Here is a 13,127-nt window from a genome sequence, read left to right as displayed (position 1 = left end):
TACAAAGCATATCGCCACTTGGACGTAAGGGTCTACTATTTGGGGCCATGTCCAGGAAAGATTAACATGATATTTGTTTATGTTACATTTAAACTTCTGCATATCAGTACAGCCAGGGAAGCAGGCAGCAGGAAGGGAATTCCAAAGTCTAGCTGTTCGAGGGAAGAAACTATTAGAATAGAAAGCTTTCTGGACAACAACAGTAAAGGAGTGAAATCTTATTGCTAAGCAGGTTTGTTGGGGATATGTATGTCGAGGGGGTACAAGTGAAACAAGTTCATCAGAAGACATTCCATTAAAATATTTCTAAAACAGGCACAGTGATGCAACATTGCGGCGATGAGACAGGGGCTGGAGCTCAGTTGATAATATGGGACCAATTAGATTGACAACTCTTTTTTGGACTTTATCTAAGAGGGAGAGACTAGTGGCAGATGCACCAACAATACTCCATGCATGTGTGAATGGTGGCTTTGTAGAGGTACGGGATACTCTCAGGCGTGAGTAGTCTTCTAGCTCGATAGAGGGAACCCACATTCTTTGCAGTAGCCTTTGCAATGTCCTCTATGAATTTGTTCCAGTTCATATTGACCACAAATGTTAGGCCGAGGAGTTCGAAGGTAGAATTCTCAGGTAGGGTGCTATTTATCATGGATGTAGCGGATTGGAGAGGCGTCTTGTATTTGTTAAAGGTTTGGTTTGGTTGGTTGTTTTTGTTTTACGGCATATCAACCCTTTTTGGGTTATTTAATGCCGAATCTAAAGATTTTGAAGAAAAATTTTTTTAATAGAATAGATTTGTTGTTTTCATGTCGGTTTCTATTAAACCCATAGTTGGGACCCTAACAGGTACTAACCACTCCGGGTCAGAGTGGACCTGGGAGCAATGGTAATTAAAGTGGCTCCTCACTCCCCAAAGCCCACAAGCTGGGGCCTTACCACTGGATATAGTTTAAGGTCATATCCAGGACCCCCATTGAGTGACTTTTACCCTCTGCAGGGAAGGCAGTCGGCGTATTCTAATGCCCCACCGACAGGGCCGTATTTGTTGAAGGAGAGCAGCTTAGTTTTATTAGCATTAAATGTTATTATTTTACGGCTCCATTCCACTATAGTCTGGAGGTCATTTTCTAACAATTCTGCCATTGTCTTAGATTTATGTACATCTGTTCTTCCTTTATGCATGTTATAGAGCATTGTGTCATTAGCAAATATACCCATCTCGGACACAATATTATCACATTATTGTGGATTAAGTCATTGCGAGAGGCATGTGAGCTTCATCCTTGCACACTGCCATTTGAGTGAAAAATGGGGGATTTCATCTATTTCGATGACAACGGAATGTGACATATTCGTTGATCGTCATTCAAAGCCGGGCAATGTCGGGTCACCCTGCTTGTATTAATAATACAAAATGTAGTCTTTCTGCCACGATTAAGAGAAAACCAACGAGCCAAACGATATTTTCGTTAGATGAAAACATTTAAAAGAAGAAGCTGCGGCATCTTTTATTTTTTTTTAATTAAAAAGTAAATGCTATAAACCATACCACAACGTTTACTTTTTAATAATGAAAAAAAAGCAGTTGCTGCAGCTTTATTTTTAAATTTTTTCATCTAATGAAAGTATCGTTGATTTTCTCTTAATAGTTGTGTAAAGACTACATTTTGTTATCAACTTTGTTTACAATTCTTCTACAACTATCGTCGAATTTTATTGTTACAGTAAAAAAGAAAAAAAGTCGCCGCATTTTTAAAAGTTTCATATTTCGTATTTTTTTAGGTTAAAGACCCCTTTTTTCTTTTTTTTACTTTTTTTTACTTTTACCATAACATTTACTTTTTAATTAAAAAAAATTTTTTTTTTAAATTGCCGCAGCTTCATTTTTAAATGTTTTCATGTAATGAAAATATCGTTTGTTCTCGTAAATTATGATATGAAAACCGAAACGATTCTCTTAGTCACGTAAAGAAAAAAAAAATCGTCGCAGTTTTTTTAATGTTTTGATTTAATAAAAAAAAAAAAAAAATATCGCGTCCTAAATTATTCGATGAAAAAAAAGGAATCTTTTAGTAAACGAGAGTTGTCTCCCTTTGCACAGTGACAAACTATAAAACAGCGCCTAATTTTGGTTGATTTCATATGTATATATTTTCTTACTTGGAAGTCACTACTTACCAAGACCCAAAAGCCCCTCAAGGATAAGAGTTAATGAATGTAAGGTGTAGCTTACTAATCGTTAATGATTAATTTGATTATTTATGGGGGCAGCTTAAGAACTTGTTTACAATGGATTTGAAAGCTACCATGTATTCAACCGGGAAGCAGGCCACCACCAGCGGAACAGTATTCCACAGACCGGCAGTTCTGGAAAAGAAGCTTTGTTCATAGAATCTGTGTTTAGATTTAGGCACAGATAAAGAGTGGGGGGAGGTCGTTTATAGTGGTCGCAGCTAGTCGAGTATTTTTTGTGAAAGTTTGGCAAGGGGGAACCAAAGATAGGAGTTCAGTCGAGCACTTGCCATGAAAATAACGCTAGAGCTGAGACAGGCTCGCAATGTCTCTCCTGTAGTAAAGGGAAGCTGGTTTTGAACTCTATTAAAGCAGATCCTGCCCGGATGTAGCAACAGTACTCTATTTTAAAGTGTACCTGACTCTTATACAGGTAGATGATTGCATCGGCAGTGAGATACCTACTAGGTGTGTCAGAAATTTCGTGAAAAATAGTGAATAATTCTACCCCGTCTTTCCAAGCTTATAACTACTCGAAAAATGTAATTCAAGCCCTAATTTTTCTTTTTTCAATTAAAGGAGCAAAGATCAAGGTTTCATTAAAAAAAAAAAAAAGAAAAAACAAACAACGTGCTTTAAAAAAAAAGGTTTTAAACTTCGAACTTTACAGGTAAATTTCTAAAAAATACTTTTTTTTTTTAATTTGAATATATTATTTATTGACCTTTTCTCTTCAATTTGTGATATATGGTGAGTAAATTAATTATTTACTTTTTAATAGACACTTGAAAATGGGGGGGGGGGGGTGAATTAAAAAAAAAAAACGTTTGTCTAAAATACTATGTCCGGTTTATTGGAAAGAACATAAAATTTCACATTGACCCTGAAAATACCGTAAAAATAGAATCAATAGAAAAATTTGAATAGATTTTTAAACTTTAAAAATTGAAAAATATTGAGTTCGTAAAAATCATTACTGTTTTTAAAAGAAAAAAAATATATTTCTATTACTTTTAAAACAACTTTAATAGTTTATTTTGGAAGTATAATCCATAAAGAAAATAGACAAACCACTTTTAAAAGAGAAATTACGAGTTTTTTTATATCTTATTCGCAGTTTCGTGTTAGGGGTGTCAAAAATTCCTACAAAAATTCTGATACACCTACTGGAGCGACGCTCCAGTGGAACGACGTGGAGCTGGAGAGTGATCCAACCACTTTCTCCAGAGATCTTGGTAACAGATTTGACGTTTGTGTGTGCGTGTTCCTTTTCATTTATTGTTTAATATATGTATTTTTGAAAAAAAATGAATATTACTTTTCGATTATACTTGATGAATTTGGCAGATATAAAAAAGGAAAATAAAAGCTAGGCACAAAAAAAAATCTTCGTTTAGAAATTTTTTCAAAATGTTTTATAAAATTAAAAAGAAAAATCGGTACTTGGTTTAAGGGCGATAACTGCTTTCTTTCTAATGCATTAACACTTTTATCAATAGAGTGATGTCCCTTTGAGTTGAAAATATAAAGTGAATGCTTACTTTAGGTTTTGGATTTTTCCAGGATAATTATACGAAATGATCCGTGACCTTTTAGGTCAGCCTTAGTACATTGTACCTTGATGTATAAATCTTGTACTCTTACTCTACCGGGAGCGAAAATAGGTAAATATTGTAAAGCATATCCATGCTGCATTGCTGCTGTTCGAAATGTCGGTTACAAGGACATACAATAAATACATTTCAAACGCTGTTGTTCTTTCCACGTTATCTTATTCCGTTATTTATCTACATCATCCTCTTGTGCTGCTGCTATTAACTCTACCAGACCGAGCTACCGATATTCCGGTAATTTCCGAAAATGCGATATACCGAGTTACCGCTAAACTAGGTGTCAGAATTTGTGTGTGTGGGGGGGGGGTTGACACCCCTAACAAAAAACTAAATAAAATATTTAAAAAAAAACTCTTAATTTCTCTTTTTAAAGTGGGTTGTTTATTTTCTATATGGAATATACTTCCAAAATAAACTATTAAAGTCGCTTAAAAAAAATACAAATATTTTTTATTTTTTAAAAGAACAGTGTTTACAAAGTACCTGCGCGCCTCCATACGGCCATTTTGTTTACGTAATGAAATCAATTGATTTACGAGTTAATTTTTTTTTCAATTTTTTCACTTTAAAAATCTATCAATTTTTCTACGGATTCAATTTTTACGATATTTTCAGGTTCAATGTGAAATTTTATGCTCTTTCCAATACACCGAATATACTATTCTAGACAAGGGTGTTTTTTTAAATTACCCCTTCCCCCCCATTTCGAAATGTCTATTAAAATGAAAATAATTTTCTCACCTCAAATTTATATATCACAAATTGAAGATAAAAGATCAATAAACAAAATAAGCTAAAAAAAAACAAAAAAAAATAGTTATTTGCAAATTTACCTGTAACGTCCAAAGTTTAAAACCTTTATTTTTAAACCACGTAGACTTTTTTTTTTTAATGAAACCTTATAATCTTATATTGCACATAAAGTTTCGTTTTATTACGAAAATTATTTCTATTTCATTCAATTTTTTTTTTTTTTTTTTTTTTAGATATTAAAGAAAAAAATATTCACTCCATAAAGTGGAAATTAAATATATTAAATCAAAAACTCATGTATTTTTTTGAGAAAAGAAAAAAAAAATTCGACTGGTATTTTTTTTTAAAGGCAAAAACTTACAAATAAAATGTCACTAGTTTTCAGCTATGGAGGCAGAAATCTTTTCACGCACAAGGCTAGACAGCTAATGCGGACATGTGATTTTTACGTCCTTCTGTTCATCCATAGTTCAAAACAAAATTAATCACCGGTTCGGCGTTTGGCTAATCACTGACAGATGCTTATGTAATGGCGGGGTTTTCAAATACTTGTTTAAAAAAATTTTTATTTAAAAAATACATGGAATTTAAAATATAAATATGGATAAATTCTTAACAATGAAGAATGGAACTACCCATTTAATAGCATTTTTTTATAGGTAAGTGATTTTTTGGTATTTATATATACATATATTTATCGAAACAAGTCAAAATATGCTGATTTTCTTTAAATCTTTTTTGAAGAAAACCGATGTAAAAAAACAAATATTGTATAATTTGCTATTAAACCTGTTATTTTTTTTTTTAAGTTAGTCTTCGCTCCTTTAATTGAAAAAAAAAAAAAAAAAAAAAAAAAAAAAAAAAAGAAATTAGGGTTTGAATTACATTTTTCAAGTAGTTATAAGCTTCGGAAGATACTAAGTTTAATTAAAGTTCTTATCACGTCATTTTTTAATGGCCGCTTCTGATACACCTACCAGTAAACCGGTATTTTTCCAACCACATGTTTTTGTGTGGTCAAGGAGCTAAAAATAGCTACCAAATCGCTGCTTAGCCTCGATTTAGCGCAAGCCTAACGTTCTGCAAATGGTTTCCTTTGTTTTGGCAGAGTTATGAGTTGTTTTGTAGACTAAAGTAGCCATGAAGCGAGCTAGTGATGAACCAAGCACTTTGACAGGTAAAAGAGCGAGATCAAGGAGTTTCACAGTGCAACGTGTGGGATTAAGTGACAAATTCTCATTCAAACGAAAGCGAATTTGATCAGGAGTATGTTTCTGAATCAAGTAACGCAAGTAATGATGAATATATCGATGAAGGAGAAAGTGATGATGATTCTGATGATGCAAGTGGGTCTATATCAAAATCGAGTGTTCAAAGTAAGGGCGTGTCACTCAACCAGGTGATAGGGGAGATTCTGGTGTGGCTGATGAAGGATGATGTCGCAATTTTGTAGCTCCAGATCTGGATTTCGCAGAGGACAAGAACCCTGTGATCAATGTCTGAAGCCAGGCAACCACTTCTCTGAAATTTCCCATTGCACCTCATTTTACCTATGTTGTGTACATTGAGAAACACCTGAAATACATCAGACAGCATCCTGGAGTATCTTGCAAAAACAACCCTCAAAAGAAGCTGAAGAGAAAGTTTTAGTACACCCACTGCAGAAAATACCTGTGCATCTAGGAGTGCTCCACCTGTTGGGCGGACTGGCACACGAAGGCTGAATACGGGCAGTAGATGAAAGCCGAACAGTTACTAATGCATTTAAATTTTTTTTTCACAATTTTGCCCAGAAGGCCAGGCAAGGGAATAAATTAGGTTCAGTATCTTTGATCTGATAGGGTAAAGATTGGCTACTTGAATCTATCTGTCTGATCTACCTGTATAAAAGTAAAATATTTATAATTTACATGACCTAAAGATGTATTTGACAATTAATTCCTATTTTAGTCACCTAAATTCTTTAGAGTTGAAAAGAAAACATACTCGACGGATTATTTTGTTTTTTGTTTTTTTCCTATGATGAAGACATTCACTTTTTTTTTTTTTTTTTTCCACCTAAACAGCAGCAGTTTTTTATTTTCTTTCTAACCAACAATAAAATCACACACGAACATAAGCCTGAAGAATCCTAGAGTGGATGAAACGCCGAATATTCAGTGTAGCTTAATCGCCATATATATTTTACAAATTACTAACTAGCTCTACCCAAGTATTGAGCACTTTTGAAGTAAATACTTAAAGTTCACGCATAAATTTATACTTTCGTATATTAATTTTATTTGAGTAAATGAAGTAGTTTATATATATATATATATATATATATATATATATATATATATATATATATATATAGAGAGAGAGAGAGAGAGAGAGAGAGAGAGAGAGAGAGAGAGATCATGTCGTTTGCAGAATGTCATGCAACAAAACTACATGATATTTGCCAGTTATTTAATTTATGGACATAAAAACCAAGACTTTCTATTGCATACAGTAGACATTAATTCTGTATAATTTTAAATGGCTAAATACTTAAATTAAATACTTAATCAGTATGAACTGTCGTTTTCAAGAAGCCATTTTTTTTTTTAAGGTAACTTAATTACTAGAGTGATCTCATCTCCTAGCTAAAGGTTCCCCATAGCAGGCCCATCATTTGATTGGTTTGGCCGTTTTGTTTTACAGCATATCACCCCCTTTTAATGCCAAATCAGGTTATGCTTCAAGTTCTATACATCTTCAAATATTTATTTGTAGAGTTTTTGGTTTGATTGTTCTGTTTTATAGTATATCAACACTTTTTATTTGCCCGGGTGTTTGGAAGTGTGTGTTGAGCAGTAGTTTTTTTTTTTTTTTTTTTTTTTTTTACACAGTGATCACCACTTATCAAGGCCCGGAAGCCACTCAGGGATAAGGGTTATTGCAAGTACATTACGTTAGTGTGGAGATTTGATGAAGTGTTTACTTAAGGGGGCGGTTCATTAGGAATTTGTTAACGTTGGACTTGAACCCATCCAAGTTGTAGTCCGGTGGGAAGCAGGCAGACGGAACAGAGTTCCACAGGCGTGCAGTTCTAAGAAAGAAGCTTTGTTCATGGAATCCGCGTTTTGATTTAGGCACAGATATTGAGTGGAGGAAATTTTTCACAGTGGATTCAGCTAGACGGGTGTTTTTCGTGAAAGATTGGCGAGGGGGGGACCAGAGATTGGAATTCAGACGAGCACCTGCCATAGAAATAACGATAAAACAAGGATAGGCTCGCAACGTCTCTTCTGTGGGAGAGAGGTTGCAGAGTAGAGAAAAGGGCATCCCCACTAAGCCACGAAGTCTATTTTGTACTCTGTCAAGGCAGGATAGGCTGTTTTTAGCAGCTCCTGCCCAGATATGGCAACAGTATTCCATCCTTGGACGTACTTGGCTTTTATATAGATAGAGAATTGCATCAGTAGTGAGATATCTTCTGGAGCGGTAGAAGGATCCCACCATCTTTCCAGCGACCTTGGCAACAGACTTGATGTACGTGTTCCATTTCAGATCAGGAGTAAAGGTTAAACCCAGAAGCTTGTCAAAACACGGGGCCTCACGCAGATGAGAGCCATCCATCACAATTGATGCCAGATGGGGATCAGAGCGTTGATGATGTAAGGATAGGAGTTAGGTTTTGGATGCATTAACGGTAACCAGCCACATCTTCCCCCACTGAACCACGCGCTCGAGATCAGAGGAGAGAGAATCAGAGAGAACTTTGTCATTTACAGCCTTTGATGTGTTGCCGTAGATGGTCATGTCATCAGCATAGATGTCAACGAATGATTTAAGTATGTGTTTAGGGAGGTCATTGATGTAGATCAGGAAGAGAGTTGGGCCCAGGATTGACCATTGAGGAACTCCAGCATTTATATTGCAGGCCTCCGATTTTTGTCCATCTACTACTACTCTTATGAGCCTATCTGAAAGAAATGATTTAATGATTGAGAAAACATTTCCAGTTATACCGTAGCTGGAAATCTTGTGAAGTAGGCCTTTATGCCATACCTTGTCGAAAGCCTTTGATATGTCAAGAGCAATTGCCCTAGAAAGGAAGCCTTTGTCAAGAGATTCACTAATCCTGTGGGATATAACCGTCAGCACATCTGCAGTAGATCTTGCAGAGCGGAAACCATATTGTGTGTCACTAAGAAGGTTGTTCCTGCTGAGGTGGTTGACTATTTCTCTATTTAATATGGATTCCAGCAACTTACTCATAACACACAGGAGACTTATTGGTCTGTACTGAGAGGGAGATGACTTTTCATCTGAATTCTTAAATACAGGGCAAATTGATGAGGTCTTCCAGGGAGTCAGAAAGCACTTCTCCTTAAGGCAGCGCTTAAATAGTTTCGTAAGTATGGGAGCAAGTTCTGGTTGAAGCTTTTTTGACACTATAATTGGGATGCCATCAGGGCTAGTTGCTTTACTGGACTTTAGGTTCTTGATTAGCTTGGCGACCTCATGCACGGATATTTGTATGTTACCTAGCTTGTTCTGTGTTATAGGAGGAAATATGGGGAGTTGATGGCCTTCTTCGCATAGGGTAGAATTAGCTGCAAAGTTCTTTGCAAATAGTTTGGCCTTGTGTGACGCTGACGAGATGACCTCTGGTCCATTGATAATGGTTGGGATAGAACACACACTTCTGTTCAGGATCCTATTTGTTATTTGCCAAAACTGGTGGGAACCAAGCCGCTGATCAGCTACCTTGGATTTAACAGACTGGGCATATAGCTCTCTTGCATTTTTTATTACTCTTTTACAGTGGTTGCTGCCAGTCCTGAAAGCAGCTTTAGTCTCAGTGCATCTATTATGTTGGTAGCTATGGAAAAAGTGATTTCTGTACGCGATAGCAGCAGCACATTTTGGGGAGAACCATGGCTGGCTGTTAGGTTTTTGTTGGAATTTTTTAGATGGTATGAATTGGTCTATGCCTACAATTAACCATTCAGTCAGATCTGAGACTATAGAGGACACTTCCTTTTTAAACATGGAGTGCAGAGGTAAATCAGATATGAATGTACGGAAGCTATCCCAGTCAGCCATAGAGTATCGGTATACAGTACAGTGGAGGGGTACATCTGGGGACTTCTTACATTTCGTTTTTATCTTAACTGATACGACGGAGTGGTCGGAGGATCCTAGAGGAGAATGAACGGAACAGGAACATAGCTCAGGGGAAGTTGAGAGAAAAAGGTCTAGGAGGCTTGCATATTGACCGGGTGTATCAGGCACATGGGTGGGTTCGCGAACAATCTGAGTGACGTCATAAGCAATGGCAAAATCATGACAAAACCTCCCCTCATCGTCTGTCTTATTTGAATGGGTCAGCCATTCTACGTTATGGACGTTGAAGTCACCACAGATGTGGATGTTAGCCGAGGGATATGCAGACAGGATGTGGTCTATTTTCTCAGATAGGCTCTTAAAGATAGTAACTCCGCTGTTGTGGGGCTGATAGAGGGCAAATATAAATGCAGTGGTGTTAGCAAGTGCAACCCTGAAGCACATATAGTGGTAGTATGCAGGCAGGTTCGAACCCGTACCGCAAAAGAGGAAAAAGTGGTAAAAAAAAAAAAAAAAAGTGACGTCTTTGCTGTTGCACCCATCACCAAACCAGAAGTGGCAAAGTTTTAAATTAAGGCTAGTCAATCGAAAAGAGGTGATGAATTTCGAAAATATCGGCGGCAAAAGCAACCCCATTTTTTTTTTTTTTTTTTTTTTTTACAAGGTGATCACCACTTATCAAGGCTCGGAAGCCACTCGGGGATAAGGGTTATTATGTGTACAGTACATTAGTGTTGAGATTTGATAAAGTGTCTAAAGTGGGGCAGTTCATCATGAATTTGTTTATGTTGGACTTGAAGACATCTAGGTTGTAGTCTGGTGGGAAACAGGCAAACGGAACAGCTCCTTGTAGAAAAGTGACTAGTTAAGGATGAAGGAATTAAGCCAATTTTTCAATATTTGCCGTCCAAAGGGCCGAGCTTCAAAATGATAATGATTTCGTGAAAATACATTGCCTCTGTCGATAGTTCAGACAAACATACATACATATATATATTTAAACAGACAGGTGAGATTTATATAATGGATGTTTGGTTTAGTTTTGTATAGAAAAATTTGATTTTTGGATTTTTTTAATAACATCGATGTTTGGTGCATTTTAGGTTAATGCCTCTGTTTAGTCTTCAAAGACCAAGGATATCCCTGTTGGGGCAGCTACACGTGTAAGTGTGAAGCAAGGATTGTGCAATCCCTAATCACACCTCTCTTAAATCAGCACTGCTTGAGTCCAGTGCCAATGAGAAGTCCAGGACAACTGGAAGCAATGCTGAAATAAGCAGAGAGCGCATACAACACCTGGAAGTCCTAAACGGTCACTCATTTTAATACTGATCAAATTCAACGTTGCTTAACTTTGGTGATCAAGCAGGAACCAGTGTGTCAACGAGATTATGCTGTATTTTAGGTAAGGAAACTGGTATCTTCAGGCAGCCTTATCTGGTAGGTGTTTTTTTTTATATTTAAAAAATAATTTAAAAAAAAAAAAAAGAAAAAAAAAAAGCTTTCCAACCACCAATTTCCATGGCTAACAGCATCCTATCTGAAGGGATTCAACATTCAAACTCCTCGACTTGTCTATATATTAATAGGATAGCGAGTTATTTTTTTGTGTCACGCTTACATCTTTCTTTCTTCCAAGTGAATGTTGTTTAATTGTTATGACCTATTTCTTGTAATAAATTATTTAGTAAGAATTCCTCATAAGTTTTTGTTTCGATTATAGCTGATGCCACTCAAGTCATCTGATATTTTTTTTTTTTTTTATACAGGGTGGTCAAAAAGTCAGGTAACATGTTAGAGGTAGAAAAAACAATATGATCCATTATAATCTCTATTCGTTTAATATTATTTGTTTAAATATTTGAGTGTAATATATAAACTACCCCTCCTGATTTCTGGCTTTGGGGCTATGTAAAGGATAGCGTTTATGGCAAGAAGCCTGATACAATAGCGTCTTTAAAGTTATTTATTGAAGAGGAGATTGCGCGGATATCAGCTGACATGATTACACGTGTTACACAATCAGTGGTTAATCGCTTCCAGCGATCGATAGAGAGAAATGGACGACAATTAACAAAATAAACATATTTCATGTTTGTTTCATTTTATATTTCAATGTATGGTACTTAAATATACGTGTATTGCTAATATCGTTTTTCTTTAAAATGTTACCTGACTTTTTGACCACCCTGTAGTTGGGTCAGTATGTGTTATTAGCTATGGAATTAATGTATGAGCGTGACACTTGTGACGTAAAGAAAATAGTTTTTTGTGACATAACAGAAACATCTCTATGAAAGTATATTAAAATGAAAAAAGAATATAGATAGATTTCTATGAGCCGTTCTGTTTATAATTGTTTATTTTTGAAAAAAAAAAAAACTTACAGCCATTGAATTATAAGTGGTTTGCCATACTTATAAGTAAATGTGCACTGAACAGATACCATAATACTTTAAATTAAAGTTAAATTCAAATTTTGATACATATTTTAATTTAAATGCAAACAAAAAAAACAATTGAGATACTGATAACGTACGCAGTAAAACAATGTGTTTTATTGTGTTGACTATTTATTTGTAACGCAAATTAAAAAACATTTTCAGGGTTATTTATGTTGGGAGTGTAGAAAAAAAAATGTATGAATGTTTTTTTTTTTTAGAAAGGTGTATTAAAAAAATGGAGACTAAATTTAAAAACAAAAAAAAATCAATGTGGTGGGTAAATCGCCGTTGTAAAATGCTCTTATGGTTTTCAATGGGTTAAAGTAGATTTATTTGTAAGAAAATTGCGTTAAAATAACTTAGACGTAATACGGAAATGAACGATGTAAAAAAATTCAAGTAGTATTGCTTATTTGGATAATTTAAACGCAAAAAAAAAAAAACAAAGACAATTGGGACGCTGAAAACGTACACAGTAAAACAATATGTTTTATTGTCGCGTTGATTATTTGTTTATGTACACATGCGCAACCGGAAGTCGTAAACCAGATGTTGGGTTACTACACCCGTTACAAGGTCATTTGAGTTTTATAATTATATAAATTTAACCAACAATTCTTTGCAAGTTTTGGTTTCAGTTCAAGCTGATGCACCCAAGTCATATGGATATTTTTTTTTATTTTTGAAATCAAAACTGTACAATATATAAGAATCAATAGAAAATTGACTATAATAATATATACGAAATCTGCATAAATTAAAATATATTTAAGCGTATTTTACGACTGGGCTTAGATAAATATTTTTGCAGTTTTAATAAAACTGCTACAATAATATCAGGGCGCCTTCGGGACAAGATCAAAGTGTAGTATCTGTTCTTCAGATGCTGCACTTCTATTTCTTGTTCTCTTTCGGTGGAGGAGAAATCTTTCATGACTGAGACAATTTTCATACCTTTTCTCCACGTTAAAAAACGACCCTGGTG

Source organism: Euprymna scolopes, chromosome 45 (assembly GCF_053919585.1).
Source record: "Euprymna scolopes isolate OS-2025 chromosome 45, ASM5391958v1, whole genome shotgun sequence".
Taxonomy (NCBI): domain Eukaryota; kingdom Metazoa; phylum Mollusca; class Cephalopoda; order Sepiida; family Sepiolidae; genus Euprymna; species Euprymna scolopes.
Note: the sequence above shows the minus strand (reverse complement) of the source record.